The following is an 11,322-nucleotide window of genomic DNA, read 5'->3' as shown; positions in this document are numbered from 1 at the left end:
CACAAACCAGGTAGGTTCTGGTCTCTGTACTCCTAGAAACAAGAAAGAACACGAAAATTCCCCACCCTGGCCTTTGCTTGCCTAGCAGGGGCTCCCCCGGGAGACCCTCCATCTTCAAGCACCCCAGAAGCATATGTGGGCCTGGAGACTTTATAACCTCAGATAAAAATGTCCTCAAGGACACCGCCAACTAGAAACTGGATGTTGCCTTGGCTTGTACAGCAAGCGCAAACCTAAGAAAAATCAACACTGCAGAGTGAGTAAGTGTGATGTTAACAGACAGTCCTCCATAATATATTTTTCATGAGCAAATGAGAGCTTATGAAATATATATTATGGAAGATGGTGTTAACATCACATTTATTTACTCTGCAGCATTTGATTTTCTTTGCATTATATTGTCTCCATGACTTAGGTTGTTATAGCTTTTGGTGCCTCCGATTTGGCTGCAATCCTCTCACTAATGCAATTGTGGGTCTGTTTTTTTTCCTCTGTGTTTGAGGGATTGTTCAGAAAGAAAGCTTGATATTTATAGCAGAGTGCTAAAGTGGGCACACACTTCACATCATGACCTCTACACTAGACACTTGCCTAATCCTCGGCACTTCTTGCCATACTGCTTTGGAATACCTCCTCTAGAACTTTCGATCCATCCATCAATCAACCAGCATTTATCAAGTGCCTACTGTGTGCCAGATATTATGCTCTAGAAGTTGAAGATAAAAAAAGAACAGGGGTTTGAGAGGTTACTGACATCTGGCATTTACAATTCAGAAAGACAAGTATTCACAAAAGTGCGAAGTTCTGGCCTCAAGGAATTTCCTCCTCCCTTTATTTCTGCTTCATTTCTCATATTCATCAGCCTAGCTCCACAGCTTTTAAGTGACCTAAATCTTTTATTCTGAGTTTTCTTCAGATTATCCTTTCCCAACATCCTAAAGCCTTCCTATCCCCCCACCCTCCGCCCTCGAAAACCATTATTCCCAGCAGTAAGTAGCAATATACACCTACCTCACTTCTAGAGCAGATTGGAAATAGATACACTCCAAGTCATTCCAACCTAGTAGGAAAGATGAGAGTCTCTGGTTTACTAGATAGAAATCTGGCCTTCCTATCAGAAGGAACTTGATTTAAGCCCTACCTCTGACACTTATTGGTTGTGTGACTCTGGGGCAAGTCACTTAATCTCTCAATATCACCTGGTAACTCTCTAGGACAGTAAATTTCAAAATGGTTGCCAATATAGATCAGCAGAAGGAGTTTTCTCACTGCAAGTTTTTCACACAATGTAATCCTCCCCCTTGCCACCTCTACCCTAAATGCAGAAAATATATCTGAGTTGTAGAATAGAGAGCAGAGAGCCAAAAGAATAGTGTAAACAATCATTACGGCAAGGCTAAGAAAGTCAGCGTGGAAAGCCAACAAAATTCTGGTCAAATACAACAGCCTATATTAGTACCTTGTTATGTGAGGGAAAGTATACATCCCAATCTCTTCATCAGGAAATGTACTTCATGAGTGGCTTTATTTGGGGGTCTATTCAAAAGCATCTGTGGGATCAAAATGAAATATTTCAAACATTAAAAGAGATACCAGATCAGGAAGGCCTGGAGAGACTGACATGAACTGATGCTGAGGGAAATGAGCAGGACCAGGAGATCCTTATATACTTTAACAACAATACCATATGATGACCAATTCTGATGGACCTGGCTCTCTTCAACAGTGAGATGAACCAAATCAGTTCCAACAGAGCAGTAATGAACTGAACCAGCTACACCCAGGGAAAGAACTCTGGGAGATGACTATGAACCACTACATAGAATTCCCAATCCCTCTATTTTTGTCCGCCTGCATTTTTGATTTCCTTCACAGGCTGATAGTACACTATTTCAGAGTCCGAGTCTTTTTGTGCAGCAAAATAACTGTTTGGACATGTATACTTATTTTGTATTTAATTTATACTTTAACATATTTAACTAACATGTATTGGTCATCCTACCATTTAGGGGAGGGGGTGGGGAGAAAGGAGGGGAAAAATTGGAACAAAAGGTTTGGCAATTGTCAATGTTGTAAAATTACCCATGCATATAACTTGTCAATAAAAAGCTATTAATAAAAAAAAAAGATACCAGAGTTGATTCATTTTGCTAACCAGTAATAATATGGTGACTTTTGAATATTTATTTGCAAGACTGTTTGAAAGACAAATAGTCATTCTCCCGCCTTCTAAAGCAGCCCTCCTGGTTGGTGGACATCACTTTGTGCTGATGGTTCTGTGGTATGACTGCTTGTTGTGTTGAAGATATGATGGAGTAGAGATTGTTCTATATAGAGGCCTGGACAAGGAGGCAGCAAAAAGTCCAAGATCCTCAACCTGGTGATACGGTAGGATAGCAACAATAGGATAAAGATATTTCAGAATCAAGCTAATTTATCTTAGTTGTCCACAGGCATACTGGATGAATTCCTATTAGATGCCATATAAAAAAAGGAGCAAGAAACACCAGATCCCTCCTCAGCTCCAAATCAGATATATTCCTATATTATACCTTCATTAATTTAATCAATAATCTATAAGTATGGTAATAGGTGGTAAACTCCTTAAGGGCAAGACTCTCTTTAATACTATTTCTTGCATTGCACATAAAGAGCATTATAGATTTAGGTCCAGAAGAAACTTTAGAGGTCAAAGGAAACGATGACCCAGAAAGATTCAATGGCTTACTCAAGGTGAAGCAAGTTATAAATAACAGGTTCAACCCAGGACCTCTAACTCTAAATCCAATGTTATTTCTTTTATACTCAGTGAATACATTTATATTTGTGGCTGCTGGACACTAGAGCTCATCTTCTATAGACTGGACTCCACCTGAATGCCAATCAGATCAATCCCTTATTGCCTTCTACCATGTTGGTCTCAGAAGCAACAGCCTGGAGATGAACATTGTTTGGTGCAGGGGATGGCGAAGTTAGAGTGACAACAGGACTAACAAAGATTAATTCATGTGTCTGATTAGAGCTAATTTCTTTGATTAGAGAACTCTCGGAGATGTACAGCACCAAATCCTGCCTGGAAATACTTAAATGGCAGGATGGCAATGAGAAGAGGCCCAGGAAGTCACACACCAGCAGCTCACAAGCCCTTTGGGGGCCAGTAAAGTGCGAATCCAACAAATCACCAGAACAAACACACAAGGGCAAGCCGCTCCGATAGATTGGTACTCATTTATTTTTCTCCTTAGCAGAACTTCCTGGAAGACCCTTGTGTGAAACCATCCACTCCCCGACACTGGGGGAGATGGTAACTGAGGGTTCTGCTTGGGGGGCCGAGAACGTCTGACTGGACAGCTGATAGTCTTATCTGAAGAGAATCAGTGGCTAACGCAGCATTATCACTGCCCATGCCAGTCCATAGAGCACTCCATCCAGGGATTAAATCCAGATCATCTGTGAGAAGGCAGTGGCTGAACACTGGGAGGCCTGGACTCCAGGTCGCTGCAAGAGGGTGTGTTCCTGTCAGTAAGACAAATGGAGGAGAGAATTATCTGGCTAGAAAAAATTCACATTAAGAATGATGGCCCAGCTGGAAAGCAATTTGGAATTATGCTAAGAAAGTAACTAAAATATCCATACCCTTTGATCCAGAAATCCTGCTCCTAGGTTTATACCCCAAGGAGGTCAAAGACAGAAAAGACTCCTATATTCCAAAATATCCATTGCAGCATTTTTTATGTAGCAAAAAACTGGAAACAAATTAGATGTCCATCATTTGGAGGAAGCTAAGCAAATTGAGGGACAAATAATAGAATATTACTGCTGTATAAGAAATGCTGAATCTGAAGAATTTAGGAGTAGAAAAGGAGACATGAACAATGCAAGAGGAAATAAGCAAAATCAGGAAAACAACATACAAAATCACGCTGTCTTAAGAAGAAAGAAGAAAAAGGAAGATGACATTGAACATTGTATAATTAAAATGCTCAAACTTGCCATGGAATAAGCGATAAGAAACCGGACCTCTCTTACATCTTTGCAAAAGAGTGGGACTTTGGGTGTGGAACATTTCATGTAATGAATGACTCAATTTTGCCTAACTGGTGGTTAATCTTGCTGAATTGATTTTTTTTTTCTCTCCATTTTCAATTCTTTGTTACAAGGAATGACTTTCTGGGTAAGAGAGGAAAGAGGGATATATTTGGAAATGAAGATAATGTAAAAATAAAAGATATCAATATTTTTAAGTATGATGCCCCAAGTTGGGCTCTGTGGTCAAAGAGAAAGCGGAGGACGCTTAATGCAGCCTCGCTTCCTGGATCCAGTGGTTTCCACTGACCCTATAGTCTTTGACTTTTCTTCTCAGGGAGCCTGTGAGGCTTCCTTCTCTGGCACTCATACTCACATATACGCACACCCCTTCAGCGCCAACGAGAGTCCTGAGGAGGGAGAGGGAAGGAGTTACAAGGCCAGAGGGCATGGGGAGGGCAGGGGGGCAGGACCCGAGGGGATCACCCCAGAGGGCACATCGGACCCTGTTTACCTCTCTGCTCAGAGAAGGAGGCCCGAGGCCCGCTGGCTCCTCTCTTTGGGCACCAAGTGGCAGTGCCCAGGGGCCCCTCCCCTGGCAGGGTAGTGCAGACGGTAAAGCTGCAGTCAGCACACTGCTAATGGGGCTTTGAAAGTCTCGGCTTTATTAGGGCATCTCCGAAAGCAGATTTCAGCTGCAAATGCCTTCATTGCCTCCCTAGCAGAAATGGATAATGCCGGCTTTCTGTGATTCGCTCATCAAAAAGCCCCATTAGCACCGTGCTGACTCGGGCTTTACATTCTGAAAGGGCAAAGTCCAGCCGAGTTTAAAGGCATCGAGCCTATTTGTCAACATGGGTGCAAGCCGCAGACCGTCCTCCTCCACATCTGGCTCCCCAGAGGGTCCCTCTCCCCTTCGGGACTCTGCTGAGGACCTAAGCCTCTCTCCCATCCCCTGCTAGACTAATCCCTCACAAGTATAAACACCCTGAAGTCCCAGCTCTTCTAGGCAGCAGAAAGGCGATGCTAAATTATTGTTGTTGTTATTGATCTCTCCGAACTCTCTGTAGAAAGCCTGTATGTGTTCCCATTGCTCATGAAGCACACTCTGGGTCTTGCTCTTCCTGGGACCCTGAGGGAGATTTAATTGTTAAGTCATTTTCAGTCATATCCAACTCTTTATGTCACATTTTTATTTTTTTTGCAAGGCAGCTGGAGTTAAGTGACTTTAATGTCTGAGCCCCCTTTTGAATTCAAGTCCTCCTGAGTCCTGCTGAGACTTATCTACTGCACCATCTAGTTGCCCTGCTTAAGGTTTTCTTGCCATCTCCTCATCTCACAGATAAGGAAACTGAGGCAAACAGGGCTAAGTGACTTGCCCAGAATTACACAGCTAGTAAGTGTCTGAGTTTGCCTTTGAACTCGGCTCCTCCAAGCCAGACACACTTCCCCCTGCTCCACCGATCAGATTAAAGTTGGAAAAGACCCTTGATTCAGCCACCTCCTCTGCAGCAAGATGGGACTAGGACCCAGGAACCCAAACAACGAATCTAATGACCATTCTACTATGCAGTGACTCACATGATAAGGAGATGACTTCCTGAGAACGGGAAGCCCTACTCCTCCTAACACTCTCCTACCTGAGATCCGTTGCCTGTCATTCCAGTGGATGAGAAACAGCAAAGCAAGAGCTTTGTCTGTCAACCAAGAGCCATGAGGAGAGATCCAAAGGTTGCTGTTACTAGAGTATCTCTCCTAATCTCTAATGTACTTTGCCCTTACTATATCCACCCTATTTTGCCAAATTTTCATCAGTTATTTTGTTTTTAAGTAAAAGAAGTACTGCTGTCATTTAGTTAACTGATGAACTAAAAAAAAAAAAAAGCAGATATATACTTATTATATAATGCTACACACATACATATTTATATACAATGACATATGTCTATCTTTGCTATGCACACATTTATATTAATAATAAATGTCACTTTCTACACACACACACACACACACACACACACAATAGCATTTTCCTTAGGATATAGGTAAAAATCAGAAACTTAGAGCTAGAAGGGATCTTGGATATCATCTGTTTAAACTTCAAGTTTTTACTGAGATCTCAAAAGGTTTAAGTGACACAGATATGAGGCAGAGACTAGAATCAAACTCGGTCCTTTTATTCCAACTCCACCATGCTTTCTACCACCTTAGACTGTCTATTCATATTATAATTGCATCAGTTTCGGGATTACAAACCACCTATCCTAGCTCTTGACCTCTTTTATTCACTTGGTTGTTGTTTAGTCCTATCTGACTCCATGGTCCCATTTGGGATTTTCTTGGCAAAGGTACTTTAGTGATTTGCCATTTCCTTCTTTAGCTCATTTTACATGAGGAAACTGAGGCAGACAGAATAAGGTGACTCGTCCAGGGTCACACAGATAGTACATGTCTGAGTACTCAGGTTCAAACTCCAAGCCAGGCACTCAATCCATTGAAACACCTAGACCTCTCTGTTAATCACTATTACAGTGTAATGTGGTGGATGAAGTGATGAAATTGGAATGGAGAAAATCTGCGTTCAAATCTTAACTCAAATACTAGTTTTGTGTAAGTCACTTAATCTGTCATCTATAATATGAGACTTATCAAAATCTCAGCTTCAATTGAGACAAGTCCTCAGCAAACCTTAAAGGGCTACATAAATGTTAACCATCAGTGTTATATCATTGTATCCCATGCAAACTTGATGCACTATACAAAGAGTTTGCAAATTTCCCCTCTTTGTCCTGGACTCCCCAACCAGGTGGTGCAGACTGGAGAGCAGAAACTCTCATTTTTGTTTGTTTCTTGCATTTCCCAAGTCAAGTAGATAGTGTCGAACTGGCCCCTGGAAGTAGATGAAAGGAACTCTGTGGCAAAATTTGTGTGGTCTTTCCCAAGGCTTTCAGCTGTGATCTTTGAATAAGGTCAGGGCTTAAGTGGTCTTTAAGGGGCTGAAATTGTTTCTTTGTGTATGGAGTCAATCAATCAATCAATCAATCAACAAGCATTTATTGTGAACTAGATCATTTGTCAAACTTCCATAGAACCAGTTTTTTAAAGGTATCTCCCCACTGACCACCTTGCTCTCAGTGTTTAGCATCCACAAATAGAAGCATATATACGACCTTATTGTAAAGGGAAGAACATTATCTTTGCACTGCATACTAAGGGAAACAGATTCAGAATATGGAAACCAAGGGGTTGAGCTTGAACTAGGTAGAAAGAAGATAACAGTGGGATTAAGCAGACTCAGATGATTTATAATTAATGAGGATTTGGGATTTCTCATATGATGAAGCAGACAGGCACTTGGGGAGAATCAGGAAGCATGTGTCAAACAAGTCAAAATACCACCACCACATTGATTGCCCTCTCGTGAGCCCAAGACCCATAGGAAAAGCAGTGCTTCAAAAACCAACAAGCCCGCCTCCCATTTCTTCCCACCTATTCTCATTTCTCGCCATTATTGAGATACAAAACCATTGTGGAGAGGGAGAGTGTTTATCATCACCATGAGCAGCCATAGCCAGCCAACTTTGTCACCAACAGGCAGGTAGTCCCAGGAGCTGTGGGATTGGTAGCATCCTCAATGTCCATCCCAGCGCTCCTCACATCCATCATCCAGGAAGGAGCAGACCATCAACTACCAACCACCTGGTACCTACAAGGCAGGAGGCATTCCCACCTAACTGAAAGACTCTGGGGAAGGACAGGAGGCAGTATGTGCCAGGCAAATCAAAGCAGTACCATCACCTTGACTACCGACTTCTTTCAGATAGTGATGAGGAGAGCCCAAGAGCCATGGGAAGGGCAATGCTTGCTGTCACACTGGGAAATAACCCCTTTTGGAGAGGCAGCATCTCATATCTTCCCACAATCGTCCCCAAAGATCCAGAAAAGTTTTGCCACTGAAATCTTTGGCACTATTAAATGTATCAACATTACAAACTGATATGATTTTATCAATGGAACTGACCTTAAATAAGAGACATTAGCCCTTGCTTTGTGGTTGCACCTTAAAGACAACAGTATCTTTTCATCTGACTTGTAGCTGAAACTCCCATTTGTTTTCTCTCCCCTATTAGAATGTAAGCTCCCTGAGGAGAGGGATCATCTTACTTTTCTGTTTGTAGCCCCACTAGCTACACATTTCTTTGCACATAGGAAGGACTTACTAAGTATTTGATTCGTTCCTTCATTCATGATGGAAATAACAAACCAGAAATGACATTATTACAGGAAGAGAAGCAAGGTAATTGAATCTGTAGAGACAGGAAAGCAACAGACCTAATGAAATCATCAGCCTATCTCCCACTCTGGGAGTCCCTAAAGACAGGAAGACCCAGAATCTTATGTCATAGAATTTTAGAGTTGAAAGGCATCTTTCCACCGGAAATTATCTAATCCAACCCAACTCATCTTGCAAATGAGGATGAGGGAAATTATTTTTCTATTATATTAATAAGCAATGATTTAATTAGAATTAAGGCTTTTTCTCTTTATTTCCTCATTCAGGGACCAGTCCCTGTAAGTCATTAGCTAGTCTCTGTAGGATGTCTGATAAATGAGATTGCTCAAATCCTCTGGGAAGAACATGTTCCTCCATCTTGGTCAGGATCCCTCTGACTAAAAGACCTTACTTTTGTTTAGAGTGTAAATAGATTTTGATCTTAGGGGTTTCCAGCCCGAAAACACTCCTCCATTGGAGACTAGGGTAACCCAGCTCATAATGGAGAACATCAATCAGTGGTCTGAATAAAGATGGATTCCTTTTCCCAGACTGATGGAGGCATTTGAGTCTCATGATCAAGCCATGTCCTCAAGCTGAAGACTTTTAGACTACTTCCTCATTAATTGCTCACCAATCAGCAATGATTTTCACTTACCAGAGGCACATCTTTCCCCTTTCCTAAAAGTTAAGGCATTCAGGTGTTTTTGGTTACCAAGAGAAAACTGATGATCAACTCAAAAACTCTGTCTTTTTAGGTTTTTTCATTCATCTCAAAATGACATTCAAACTCAGGAATAATTTACCCAGAATCACAGCGGTAGGAAATCTGGGCGAGGATCCCTAAACTGGTCTTCATACTATGACTGCAAAATTGATTCTGATGGAAAGAGACATCAAGAGAATTAGGTGTGCTCTCCCCATGGTCGTCAGGACTTAACCACTTCCCTTTGGTTTTCGTTGTATGTGCGCATTTGTGTTCTCCTAGGCTGCATGTGCATTTGGGGAAGCCTCGTTGGTTAGTCCGTGCTAAAAGCTGCCTGAGGGCTTGCACACGGCAAGGATGGAGGATCATGACTGGAACGTAGGGTCAGCGGCGTCGGCAGTCCCCCTGCATTCCCAGTCCCTGGCTATTCTCAGTCATGCTCCTGTCTGAGGTCTCAAGGCCTTGACCAATAGTCGGTTTCAGGCCGTCCCTTTGGGAAGTAGCACGATGCCCCTTGTCTACCCCAGGTGCCTCCCTGTGGGGCCGGGAGAAGGGGAGGGAGAGGGACCAGCTCCTGAGCCTTCTCTGGCCTCTTAGAGCCTGAACCGACCCACAGTGTCCCGTTGCCTGAGTCCCCCGCTCCTGTCGGTGAGGGGCTGGGAGTGTAGACTGGAGCAAAATCAGAGTAATCATCTTTCAAGGTTAACAAGGACCTGCCGGGGGTTCCAGCTTGGCTGTCAATAGCCGAATCAACGGGAACTTCGGCAGTTTTCCCCGAGGACGTTTCAGTCAATGGGGAGAGTAGAGCTGGGGTGGCCCCGTGTGGAGGAGAACCAGCTGTTTGGTTTCTCCGAGTCAGCGGGAACGCGCTGGAGCAGGAGTCGGGGAGAAGGAGGCCCAGGTTGGAGTTCTCCTTTTAGAGCCGAGCGGAATATCTCCTGAAGGAGAGAGTTCCTTCAGCCAAGGCATTTTTAGTGTGGAGGAATTTCAGTCGTTTCCTTCAAAGATTTTTTTCTTCTCCAAATTCATAAGGTTGCCAGGACCCTATTTTCAGATGGCACAGGATTGCTTCAAACCCATAATGTAATTAGAAAGGCATCATGATGGAGCAGAAAGAGCTCCAGATTTGAAGTCAGGAAATCTTGTCTTTGACATTTACTAGCTGTGTGAGTAGGGGTGTCAATGTTTGACAACTATTTCTGGGGGGAGGGGGAGATAGACTGAAACATTTTCAAAGTTAATTTCTATTATGAACACTTTCTCAAGTCTAGACAATCAACAAAAATAATAAGTGAAGCCCTGAAATGTAGCATTAGCAGATTTCCAAGTTATAATTGCTCACATTGAACATTTAACCATCAGTTCTCCAGAGCCAGTTCAAGCTGGTTTCAGCACCCTGCAATGGAACTCTGGGTAAACGTATGTCTGTCTGTATGTATTCACGTATATATGACATCATTTGATAGAATGTAAGCTCCTTGAGGCAAAGATATTTCATTATGCCTTTAGGACAGTCCCTGGCATTAGTAGGTATCTAATAAATACTAGATGATTAATTGACTTCACCTCTCTGAAGTCATACCTCATCTATAAAATGGGACAATAAGAATACCTATCCCACAGGGTAATTTTAGAGATCAAATGAGATCATATATGTGAAATACATCGAAAACCTTAAAGTGATTTATAAATGTGAGTTTTTGTTATTTCATATTATCCCAAATTGTGCCTCAGTTTCTTTGTCTGTAAAAATGAGGGGATTGGACCCGCTAAGTTTCAAAGGCCCTTCCCAGCTCTATCATTCTATTAGGATCGGTTAATTCGGTGTCCTTGTCTGTGCCCCACTGATCTCAGAGATCTTTATTAAGGCTGGCCCTGAGTGCCACAACATCTCTATACAAAGGGAATATGACATATACCTCTGCATGCCAGTTCCCTAAGAATTCCCAAGGTAGCCCAGCACTCCCTGCTCCCTTTCCAATGATCATCTTTGATTTTTCTCTTCTCTGTTCATCCTCACAGACCACTCACATTGACTCCACTTAGCACATATTGATCAAATGGCTTCTACTCAATTCAATCCAGTTCAGTTCAGTTCTGTTCTCTTCAACAAACATTAAGCACCTACTAGTTAAATGCCTGTTTTAAGCTCTGTAAACACAAGGGCAAAAATGAAATGGTTCCTATTTTCAGTCTATATTCTACTGGGGGTGAGAGGAACAACACATAAATAGATAAATGTAAAATAAATGCAAAGTAATATGGGAGTGTGGTGGGGAGAAAAATACCAGAGATGGGGAGGATGGGGATACTAAAG

At 42.4% G+C, this 11,322-nt stretch overlaps 1 long non-coding RNA gene across 1 annotated transcript; it reads right to left on the bottom strand.

The window, feature by feature from the left end:
- Positions 1–3,209: 3,209 nt before the first annotated feature.
- Positions 3,210–5,754, bottom strand: LOC127558064 (uncharacterized). Its single transcript, XR_007952707.1, has 2 exons — positions 5,667–5,754; positions 3,210–3,516 (listed from the first exon to the last, which is right to left on the bottom strand). It is a non-coding gene; the product is annotated as an uncharacterized LOC127558064 (long non-coding RNA).
- Positions 5,755–11,322: the final 5,568 nt, after the last annotated feature.

The sequence above is a fragment of the Antechinus flavipes genome, chromosome 3 (assembly GCF_016432865.1).
Source record: "Antechinus flavipes isolate AdamAnt ecotype Samford, QLD, Australia chromosome 3, AdamAnt_v2, whole genome shotgun sequence".
Lineage (NCBI taxonomy): Eukaryota > Metazoa > Chordata > Mammalia > Dasyuromorphia > Dasyuridae > Antechinus > Antechinus flavipes.
The sequence above is the reverse complement of the archived record's forward strand: the minus strand, read 5'-3'. Positions and strand labels throughout refer to the sequence as shown.